The sequence below is a fragment of the Sycon ciliatum genome, chromosome 1 (genome assembly GCF_964019385.1).
Source record: "Sycon ciliatum chromosome 1, ocSycCili1.1, whole genome shotgun sequence".
NCBI classification, from domain to species: Eukaryota; Metazoa; Porifera; class Calcarea; order Leucosolenida; family Sycettidae; genus Sycon; species Sycon ciliatum.
In genome coordinates, this window is record NC_088643.1 from 12467377 (window position 1) to 12478013 (window position 10637).

At 46.1% G+C, this 10637-nt stretch overlaps 1 protein-coding gene and 1 long non-coding RNA gene across 2 annotated transcripts in view; both read right to left on the reverse strand.

The window, feature by feature from the left end:
- Window positions 1-10637, reverse strand: part of LOC135813675 (protein IWS1 homolog) — an 83675-nt gene that overhangs the window by 22559 nt on the left and 50479 nt on the right. The window lies entirely within an intron of this gene.
- On the reverse strand, window positions 1387-8472 carry LOC135806855 (uncharacterized). The gene is made up of 3 exons (XR_010551311.1): window positions 7961-8472; window positions 4778-4911; window positions 1387-2036 (listed from the first exon to the last, which is right to left on the reverse strand). It is a non-coding gene; the product is annotated as an uncharacterized LOC135806855 (long non-coding RNA).

Genomic DNA, 10637 nt, shown 5'->3' on the forward strand with positions numbered 1-10637 from the left:
CAATCAGACTTGAATCTTGCAAATTGGTACACAGTAGACATAACTGCTTCACGGCCTACGGTTGCCATTAACAATGTGACCGCACAGTAGGGGTCATGTTTAATTTTTTGCCCAAATTTCACAGAAATCAAGATTTTAATTAATCTGTACTGCTGTTCTCAGGTTGCATTTTGATATCACATTGTAATTTGCAAATTGATAATTATGTGTCCGATAGTTGCAGAGGTAGATCTACTAGCCGCGAAAATGCTAAAGCAATGCGGACACCGAGCGTGGAGTTGTGTAAATAATTGACTCCCGCCTGGAATGCTCGATCCCAGCAGTGTTCTTCCGTACTGACTGGATCATCGAAATACAAACGGGTACCCTTATACTAACGGTACCTGAGATTAACGCGCGGGTACCCGGTGCACCCCTTTGACCCCTACCGCACAATCTAGTGTATCCCTTGCTAGCATGGCTTCATGATTTTTAGCACCAGCCACATCAACTGTTACAAGTACATTCCTAATCTCCTTCCCCAGCCGTAAGGCACATGTTTTGAATTGATTTGTGCCATCAGGTGGCAAGCACAATATGTCCGGTAGTGCAGGTCTGATATCAGTGATTGGCAATGTGATACACCACAGCAAAGGGGGAATGCGATGCACCACAGCACCATGGTACAGGTAGACTCCCTCTAATTCGAATACGGTATAATTCGAACATTCCGTGTAATTCGAACTTTTTCGTCGTACCGATCTTCTGCAAGTCACTTCAAGTCAAATTCGAATGCATAATTCGAAGAACGAAAAGTGCGCCGGTTGGATAATTCGAAGCCAGTCCTCGTACAGAACAGCTGTTTACAGTACATTGGCTATGTCCTTCGAACGCTTATTTCGAAGTGAGATTGAGTTCCTATCCTTGTAATTCGAAGTTCATTATTTTCTCCTTCGCTAGCCAAGAGTAGCTCAAAAATCTATCAATGATACTCACAGAACAACGGTATTGTGATATCCCACAGCACGATGGTATTGTGATATCCCACAGCACAACGGTATTGTGATATCCCACATCACAATGGTATTGTGATATCCCACAGCACGATGGTAATGCGACACTCGCCACCAACATAAGCACTGCATTGCATGAGTAGTGTCAAACTCGATCCAACACTTTGGCCGTTGCCTAGCAACACAATTTCTAGCTGATCTCGTAACGATGCATGTAGTACATAAGGAGGCCCGGTGTTTGACAGCACATTGTTTAAGTAACCTTGGAAACGTACATCATGCAGTTAAAAAGATGGTAGCTCCCACCTCAAGCCCTACATAACTGTCGGCCTAAGTTGCCTCCATGACTTCGGAAATATTCGCAACTTGTAAATGAGCAGAGGATATAGGAGGGGACCTTGAACAGATTAATGCCTCAGAAAAATGTGGGTAAAGCATGCAACTTGGCTTTGCGCTCACACTCCCCCCATCCACCACATCGATAAGCGTTTCTGCCAACTCCGCCAACCACCAGACAAATTGAACAGAGATATAGAAGGAGGGAGGGAGGGAGGGAGAGAGAGAGAGAGAGAGAGAGGGGGGGGGGAGACAGGCAGAGACAAACAGACAACCACAGTGTGAGAAAAAGACAGACAGACGGGAGTGGCTGACTCTGGTTGTGAACAAGGAGCCACAATAGCAGAGTGATGCTAACCTGTCAAACTAGAGGCTAGTTCACAATAAAAATATATTTGATGAGGAGAGGGCGAGAGGAAAAAACAGTTCACAACAGGTTGATACTTGCAGCAGCACAACCAGCAAGAGAAAGCGGCAGTATATGGATTTATTTCTGCTGTGCGCCATTCTTGTGACCCACATTGTGTGATGTGCCAAGGAGCTTTCTTGCACTGCCAGGTATTCACCCGGAGTGTGAGCAAGACTTGATCTTCGCATGATCTACTCTGCTGGGACTACCCTGCCTCCTACCACCAGCACCACCAGCTGCAATTGCAAGGCTACATTGCCCATCACAAAGGCGTTCTGCACTGACGTCCACATATCCGTCTGGGCAAGGCAGAAAAACACCAGCAGGAAACTTGACACGACTCTAAGATCATCCCTAATAAGTAGGGTATTTCAAATTTGGACGTAATAACGGAGAAGTTCAAAGTCTTTTCTGTTTGAAACTCAACACTTGCAAGCCAGATACGAAAGAAAGAAAAATCATCAGTCATACCACCGGGACTCAAACCAGGGACCTTGCTATTCGCGAGCAATGCTCTAACCAACTGAGCTACAGTATGACTCCATCTATCTCTAGTATCAGAACAGTGCGAGACAGGTGGTCTAGATTCCTACTGGTTTGAAATTCTACGTGAAGTCCAAATATTTAATTTGAAATTTTAATTTTGCGTTTGCTCACAGGGGAAGAAGGATAGATCAATCAACAAGCGTACTGGCATCTCACGCCACTCAAGAGGGCCCTCAGCCATTTGCTCGATATCAATGGGAGCGCATCAAACTATGTCCCCTGTGAGCAAACGCAAATTAAAATTTCAAATTAAATTGTTGGACTTCACGTAGGATTTCAAAGCATTAGGAAACTAGACCACCTGCTCACCGTAGATAAGAGCAAAAGTAGATACACAAGAGCGTGCAATTCCGCATTTCTTCTGCACAACCTGCAGACACCCCGGCCCATGGCGGATTTTTTTGTGGATGTCACCTTTTTCAGAAAACATGACGCGTGTCGAACAGAGCACGCGCATTTTGCCGCAGAGCAGTGTGAGGGCACGTGCTGGGCACCGGCCTTGTCGCCCTTGAGCCCGGCCAAGCGCACGAGGCAAAATTTCCCAAAAGACTCGCAGCGCGTGCGCCGTAGAAAAGATTACGTCAACGAAAAGTTTCGCCAACCCATCCGGGAGTTGCACTCTCTTGTTTCTTGAGTGATGATGTAGCTCAGTTGGTTAGAGCATTGTTTGCGAATAGCAAGGTCTCTGATTTGAGTCCCGGTGGTGTGACTGATGATTTTTTCTTTCTTACGTATCTGGCTTGCAAGTGCTGGATAGCAGGAATTTTCAGGCGGGAACATTTTCGGACAAAGCCGAATATCGACCCTTCGTACGGATTTTATTTTCGTACTTGTACAGTGCATGCTAAATGCACGTGTTCGCATGCAGTACGCGCGTGCCAAGGCACATGGCATGTGTGCTATGACTACAACAAAATGTAGCTAGCTGTACTGCACTGCGCCACTTCACACACGCACTAGTCCTGAACGGGAGCCAGGTCATCATGTGCATCATGTCTAGTGTACTTTGAAGTACATAATTTCAAATGAACAAATTTTAAAAGTAGAAAGGAAAAGGACATATGGAAACGAGTTAAGAGTAACTCTCCACCACTGTAACTAGATACTATATACAGTCAGAAAGTGCAACAACTAGGCACAAAACTGACAGAGTACTGAGACATTCGACGTCCTGCGGAGATGTGTTGAAGCTAGGTGTCAGGACGTCGAATGTCTCAGTACTCTGTCAGTTTTGTGCCTAGTTGTTGCACTTTCTGACTGTATATAGTATCTAGTAACAGTGGTGGAGAGTTACTCTTAACTCGTTTCCATATGTCCTTTTCCTTTCTACTTTTATTATTGGCTCAATACCCGAGTTTCGAACAAATTTTAGCACGGAATTAATTTTAGTACAAAAGAAGCCGTGTACGAAATCGTACGAAAATAAATTCCGTCCGAAAATTTCCTGCTATACAGTACATGTATTGTACTGCTATACAGTACATGTATTGTACGTAGTGTAGCTGCCTGCTGTCTGCACGCTTTTGCCTGGTTACTGGTTACTGCTAGATTACGTGTCCGTGCCTAGCTCCGTGCCTGGGTTCGTGCCTGGGTCCGTTGTTGGTGATAACTCGTGGCCCTGCGCCGTTTTTCCTGTCTTCCGTTTTTGCTGTAGTCGTCGCAGCTCCTCGTGTTGGGTCCGTAATTATTCTCTCTCTCGTGGTTTTCTGCCTTTTTAGTACTCTTGTCGTTTCCGTTGTCCTCCTGAACCCTGCACCTTTCCTTTGTCCCCTTATTCGTCGTAAGAGGCCAAGTAAGATTACGTGTCAACCCGAACATTCAAGTTGCTCTGTCTGACTGGTCGCGGGGGCTCAGACAACACATGTATTGTATTGCTATACAGTACATGTGTTGTACTGCTATACAGTACATGTATTGAGTTTGGGAGAGAAAAGAGCAGTACTACGAGGCAGGTGGCCTGGTTTCCTAACAAGTGGGGTATTGGCATAGCAACGTACTATCACATGACGTACATTGTATGGCAAACTATTGCAGTACAGTCAGACCTCGCTTAACTGCACACATCCGTTTCCACAAAAAATATCCGGATAGGCGAGGGAACCGGATAACTGAACACACATTCTGTATATGCATGTGGCATATCAAAAGGAGTGGCATCATACATACATGTAGGCGGGTCCTGTGCAGTACAACTAGCGAAGTTTTCTGCACATTTCAACCAGTTTGGACACAAAATCATGCACCGGTATGCGGATCGCGAGGTCCGGTTATGTTGTATGCGTAACATGTACTGCACATCGGTAACCAGCGATTTTCTTCTGGATGGCGATGGATCGGGATAAAAGAGGAGCGGATAAACGAGGTCTGACTGTATAATGAACAGGACAGAAAGTACTGGGGCCTGGGGGACAACATGATTGTACACATCGTGAATATACATCAAATGAGTGTACATGTAATTATCTGATTCAGTTGCAGCTGAACTTGGTCTTACCTTGCTACTCGGCTATCAGTTGACATTGCACTTGTTGGTGGACAAACTGCATGTTCTGTGTTGCATGGTGATTCCCTGTACTTGAACACTGACAATCAGTCCATGCTTGCTTGTACTGCTCCTCGGTGTGAGACCTAGCCAGCACAGAAGAATGTGAAGTGTTTAGAAGAGTATCATAATATTATCATTAGCGGGCAGTTGAAAGTGATAACACACACACACAAACACAAACCTTCCCCTCTTCTGTCCTACGTAACCATGAACCTTCCAAGTTGGAAGGCTGTTGGTTTGTGCACTGGACATGTGTTAGAGCTCGGTCTCAGGTCGCTGAATGTCTCAGTAGCCTGTCAGTTTTGTGCCCTATTATCGCACGTTATGACTCTTTATCATCTTGTTACAGACGTGGATGGTTGCTGCATTACCCTGCTCATGTGTTTTCTACTCTTTTTTTTACACACAAATATCTTTTTTTTATTCTTTTAGTTTATAGTTTTCGGAATAGCGCGAGCTCCGGTGTGGGGAGCAAACCCTTTTCTTATATATATAATATGGCATAAGCAACAAGTCCTACCCTTTTCATGTATAGATGCTGTGAAGAGGGGTGCCAATTGTGAACTTTGACCTACTCAAGCTTCACTCAAACAGTGCTAGTTTGAACTGCATTCAAAATCCAATCACAATCGCAGTGTGGCCTGAACTGGATTCGATTCCACAAAATGCAAATCATTTCTCACCGCAAACATAACCCATGTTACATTATTGCAAACATCTGTTTGAGAATGCCATTCACAACCGGTGTCACGGGTAACTTGATTCACTATAGTACACTGAGGATAGTCTGGCCAGGGACAATACCACTATAGTCAATAGAGGTTATGTGAATGATGTCATGGTGGTGACTCAGCAGAACTGCTTACGGCCACTATGTATACGCTGTTAGGCAGGGAAACGGCAGATGGGCACTATGCATACACTGTTAGGCAGGGAAACGGCAGATGGGTACTATGTATACACTGTTAGGCAGGGAAACGGCAGATGGGTACTATGTATACACTGTTAGGCAGGGAAACGGCAGATGGGTACTATGCATGCACTGTTAGGCAGGGAAACGGCAGATGGGCACTATGTATACGCTGTTAGGCAGGGAAACGGCAGATGGGCACTATGTATACACTTTACAGCATGAGTTACTAATGAATAGCCGTTCCGCGAATTCGCCAAAGCATCATCTCAACTGATGGTGTAATCGTTTTAAACCTCTACACTACAGGACAATCTGATCAGTAAGAATATCACTACTACATAGTATACTGCAGTAAGGTCTACACTACAGTACAATCTGGTCAGTTAGAATACCACTACTACATAGTATACTGCAGTAAGGTCTACACTACAGTACAATCTGGTCAGTTAGAATACCACTACTACATAGTATACTGCAGTAAGGTCTACACTACAGTACAATCTGATCAGTTAGAATACCATTACTACATAGTATACTGCAGTAAGGTCTACACTACAGTACAATCTGGTCAGTTAGAATACCACTACTACATAGTATACTACAGTAAGGTCTACACTACAGGACAATCTGATCAGTTAGAATACCATTACGCTGTGTATACCGCAGTAAGGTCTACACCAAACACATCGTACAATGCTGCTCAGTGAAATCCAGTCGCGTCACTCAAGTTTGTGTCTGGCACCATTTTGCAGCCCAGTGTTCGCAGGTCTGGGGCTTTGGAATGCCCGGCGCGAACCTTAGTGCCGCGACTGGATTTCATTGAGCAGCACTGTAGCATGTTTATGAGTAGTGGCAAGAGTTCTTAACCCCCCCCCCCCCCCCCAAGAGTGGGATACTCTAGTCTATGGGGTCTGCAACTTTCATCACGTGATAAACCCGTACACATTATTTCGAAGTATTTGCACTCAGGGCATTATAGATCCAGGGCGTTACTCAGCCCTGCTTTAGGTTCAACTCTCTTGTGGTGACTTTGCACTGCTTCCCAGTGTAACCTTTTGGAGCATGTCACGTGATGCGAAGTGCTGCCGTCGCATCACTGGGTAGAGGTGGTACAGACAGCTGTACACTCTTGGAGCTATGTTACAGTACTCCTGGTAATATATTGAACCTACTTTGGTGTTTGTGACATAAGGGGCCTGACCACAAAATACATTGTATTCTACTTCCATTTACTTTTAAAGGGGAAGTATACCCTGAAATCAAATTTTCACCAGTTGTAGTCTTCGGGGTGCTGAGTCGAATGGTCTTGGTCCGAGGAAGCTGCGACGCTCCCTTCCTTCTTTTTTCCCAATCTAACCCGCGCACTTCCACCGAAACTGGGTGACTGCGCCCTACTAGATGGGGATTTGTATGCAAAATGTCACTAAAAGTGCTATGTCGTTCTTATAAAACCACGGATGACCGCGATTGGCCCATATGTTGTAGTCTTTTGGACGCTGAGTCGACTGGTTTTGGTCCGAAAAGGCTGCGATGCAGCGTTCCTCCTTTATTCCCAATCGAACATGGTTGAACAAGCGGTCACGTGCTCCTGGGTGCCCAAATCACCTGGTCACTACGCCAGCAGGCGACAACTTTCACACCAAGGTTCAACTCGAGTGACAGGACTGCACCCAAAAAAGGTCAAACAGGCTAGTAAGTTGTACCCTGCAGGCACGGTGACCAGGTGACTGGCGTACGCAGGAGCATGTGACCGCTTCTTCAACCATGTTCGATTGGGAATAAAGGAGGAACGCTGCATCGCAGCCTTTTCGGACCAAAACCAATCGACTCAGCGTCCAAAAGACTACAACATATGGGCCAATCGCGGTCATCCATGCTTTTATAAGAACGAAATGGCGCTTTTAGTGACATTTTGCATACAAATCCCCATCTAGTAGGGCGCAGTCACCCATTTTCGGTGGAAGTGCGCGAGTTCGATTGGGATTCAAGTAGGAAGGGAGCGTCTCAGCTTCCTCGGACCAAGACCATTCGACTCAGCACCCCGAAGACTACAACTGGTGAAAATTTGATTTTAGGGTATACTTCCCCTTTTTAAAAGTCTAGAGGGAAGTAGAAAAGGCTTTAGTCCCACTGGATCCACCCAAGAAGTCGTAGTTATTTGTAGACTTCTAACGTCAAAATTTAAAAGGTCTTCATCTGAACTGTTCTACCGATCTCACCTGGCCACTGACAGTGTACTACTCGGCTGTATTACGGCATTGGTCATAACACGTCTTCTAGCTGTCCAGCAAAGTCTGGTCTTCACCTCCTTGCTTCCATCCCATCATTGCACTTCATTCATTTGTTGACCGTTTGCTTGAAAGGTTTTGGTGATTCTCTGGCCTTCATGATCTTAGTACGCCTGGAGACGGTGGACCTACCGGAGTCGGAATAGTAGTCTACATCAGAGTCGATCGTGTTCGTTGTCCCTGTCACGGGTAGTGTGCAGCAGTGAGTCCATGTGCGCGCCATCCACCCTGATGCAGCTCACAGCCTAGCACGCTGGGAATGCACCTCTGAAGACTACTAGTAAACTCTCCCAGAGTTTGGATCGCGGACGCCACGGTCTGCACTTTCACTCATCGACGGTCTCCAGTTCCAGCCGCTGACTAAGCTAAGCAACCAGTGCCGCAGTGCGCCGTCCTGCATACAGATCTCTGCTGAGTATTACTGCACTGGAATGTTGTCGAGTATCCACAAATATCACTCACATTGTCATCAGGATTCGTTTGAAAAGATACAGTCCCTCTCTAATCCGGCACTTGTTTATGCAGCACCCTTGCAAACCAGCACACTTTCTGGGAAAACGGATTTTTCAGTTCATTTTCTACGCTTTTAAAAAAACCTTGGCCTTTGGAGTCCGTAACTTTTTGCTTCCGCAGAATTTGTGGCAGTCAAGAAAATGCGCACTCCATTTCCAACATAACTTTGGTTCTACTTCACCGATTTTGAAGATCTTGGGCTCGTTGGAAAGCTCTTGATGAGAGAAATACAATGAGCCCAAACTCGCCAAGAGCACTGTTCATTGTCCGCCACAACGCGCCCCAAACGCGAGTCCAGCTCCAGATCTGAGACGAAATCGGTCTCCAGTAGCTGGTAGCCATTTCACTGAATCTAGCTCGGAACTGTTCAAATTTTTCGAGTAGAAGCTTACCTTGCCGTGACGTCGCGCCGCGCCGGTCCTGGCACGTGCCGCCTGTTATGAAGCTAGGAAAATCCCTTTTTTCACGCACTGGTCACGGGTGTTTGCAGTGCATGAACTCTGGCCAGTCGTCCCCGTACGCAAAATGCGTACGCATTTGGATCTACCGTACATTTCCTCGTGTTTTGGGCGAATCTGAGCGGTACGACGCTGTCGAATTGGGCCTGAATTTGCCCTGAACCAGCCGCTATCGAAGTAAAATTAGGTGTTTTGAAGGCCACACGGGAACACTGTGGCCATGTCTTCGTTCCTGCGTCGTTTGTTTGAAAATCGGAGTGTTTTTGAGCTCGTAGTTCGTCTTCGTTGTGGAATGGCCGTGCGTCCATTCTCCTTGGAATTACCAAAGTCACACCCCCGTTTATTACATTACTAGGAGTTTTGCCGGCAGCCACGATAGTTTTTATCCCTGCTTCCATACGTCCTTTCATTGAACAGCCAAACGAAACTTTGTGGCGCGCCTTAGTTTTTTGTGGCGCGGGGGTCTCAAGTTTGTCACTTCGAGTTGTACACAACGATCACATCAACACCTCAAAGGACCAAAAAAACCAAGTGAGCAAGTATTTCTACCTTGCGATTCTGCCTGGCCTACTCTGAAGATGGAGACTTCTACTCGAGTCGGTAGCACATACTCGTATCAATAAGCTGGGAGGGAGAGCGTGGCGAGTAAAATGTTGGGATGAAAAGAGCCACATTCTCTCTCGGAAAAGGTCGTCGTTCGTTCCTACACTGGCTACACACTTGCTCTTCCCAGCTCTGCAGAAGGCTAGATTTTGCATGCACGTGCGAGATTCGCATCCGCCACGCAGAGTCGAAATTTTTGTACTCTCGGATTTGCCGCCATCTTGACGAGTGGCCACTGCGAAACACCCGTGTGGTGACTCGCAGCACGCAGCGCAGAAAATCGAAATGTTTGATCGCTCGCCGCTCACTCAAACTTCATCACAGAGACTTCGGACCAGTTCAAGGCGATAGCTGAGACTGAGAGTTTTCTCTACCATCTAGACCCTTGTTGAATTTGGTCAAGATTTGGCCGAGAACCGAAAGTTTGACTGCGCCCACATGCATACTGTACATAATTCGATTTTCTAATCCAGCAGTTGTACATTGCAGACTGTCCGGGACCATTGTAACATACACAACACATGTAACATACACTTGGGAATATCCTATGCTAGTGCATAAGATATTCCCAAGTGTATGTTATAGACATGCATTCCACAAAGTACTTGGTTTGACACAGAAAATCCCTACATTTTGACGTACGACACAAACATGTACATGTATGATAACATGTGGGCCGGGTTGGATCGGAGGGCAGGATTTGATAATCCAGCACCCTTGTTTATCCAGCAGAAAACGCCGTTGCAAAAGGTGCCGGATTATAGAGGGACGACTGTATCTGCCATTGCATTCCCTGCCCACTGCATGTCAGGTGGTTGGTTACGGTTCAGTCCAGTACAGGATTTTCACCGACACGACTCCCATGGCCCAGTCCACCACTGCACCAGGAAAATGAACAGGTGCAAAGATTAAAAGTAACAGTTACTACTACTAGTAGTAGTTCGTTTGTTCAACTCCTAATGCGAGTCCTAATGCGAGTCCTAATGCGAGTCCTAATGCGAGTCCTAATGCGAGTCCTAATGCGAGTCCTAATG